Genomic DNA, 1,257 nt, shown 5'->3' on the forward strand with positions numbered 1-1,257 from the left:
TTTCCGAGGTAACTTAAAAGTGGCAGTCCTTTCTTTCCGGTCGGCCATAATGGCCTCCTTGGAAGTTGAAATCTATTCCTCCACTCAAACAATTAACAACGTCGAAAAAATAGAGAAAACTTAAAGGACAAAGTCCTTAGAAACCAGATAAACTTAAACACTAGACTCCATGGGCAAAACTATTCAAAGATAAAACGGATTGACGAGCAGCTAGGAAACTAACCCCTTGACTACTCGCAGCTCCTCTGTTAGAACACATGTTTAAAAAGGATGGTCTATAGTTTGGAATTTTTTTCTTGCATTTCAACATGTGGTAAGCACACTACTAATCACACCATAGTACGTACAGAACGCATGCGCATTTGTAAGATATATATAAGCACATGATCCTTCAATTTTTAAATGACCGTTGAACATTTTTTGAGTGGAAAAAAAATAATAAAAACTCTGTTTGGGGTCCCCCGTGCTACTTGCTCGCTCTTATTATTGTTGATCAACTGAAAGCTTTCGATAGGGTCTCTCATGATTTCTTATTTAGGTCCTTGGAGGCTTTTGGCTTTGGGCCGAGCTTTATGCGCTGAATTCGTGTTTTTTATAATTCTGTTTCTAGCTCTGTCAAGGTTAACGGATGGCTTACGGCTTTTATTGATTTGAAAAGAGGTTTAAGGCGGGGATGTGCCTTGTCTATGCCGCTCTATGTATTGATTGCTGAGACGATGGCACTTAACATACGGGCTAACCCTGACATACACGGTTTACGTCCGCCGGGCTCGGAGACTGCACTTAAGTTATCTCAATTTGCGGATGACACTACTTTGTTTTTGACTGCTCCCGGATAAACTGGGAATCGAAGATACAGAAACTCGATCATTTTGTTGATGCTTTGCGCCATAGGGACCTCAGCTTTAAGGGTAAATCTTTTGTCATCAATTGGCTTTTGACGTCTACTTTGTGGTACAATGCTACGTCGCTATCCCTACCATCTTGGGCAGTGACACGGCTAGAGGAAGCTGTGTACCGTTTCTTTTGGAATGACAAGCACCCGTTAGTCAATAGGGGTATTTTGTCCCTTCCTTTGAAAGAAGGTGGTTTTAATGTGGCTCGACTCGAATTCAAAATAAAGGCTCTTAGACTCAACACACTGCGTAGACTACTCACTGGAGAAGACGCTCATTGGAAGCTTTTTACATCCCATTTTTTACGTGTCTCAGGTCTGCAACTTGGTAAATTGACCCTTGCTACGGACTTTGCGCCACG

Source organism: Montipora capricornis, chromosome 10, assembly GCF_036669925.1.
Source record: "Montipora capricornis isolate CH-2021 chromosome 10, ASM3666992v2, whole genome shotgun sequence".
Taxonomy (NCBI): domain Eukaryota; kingdom Metazoa; phylum Cnidaria; class Anthozoa; order Scleractinia; family Acroporidae; genus Montipora; species Montipora capricornis.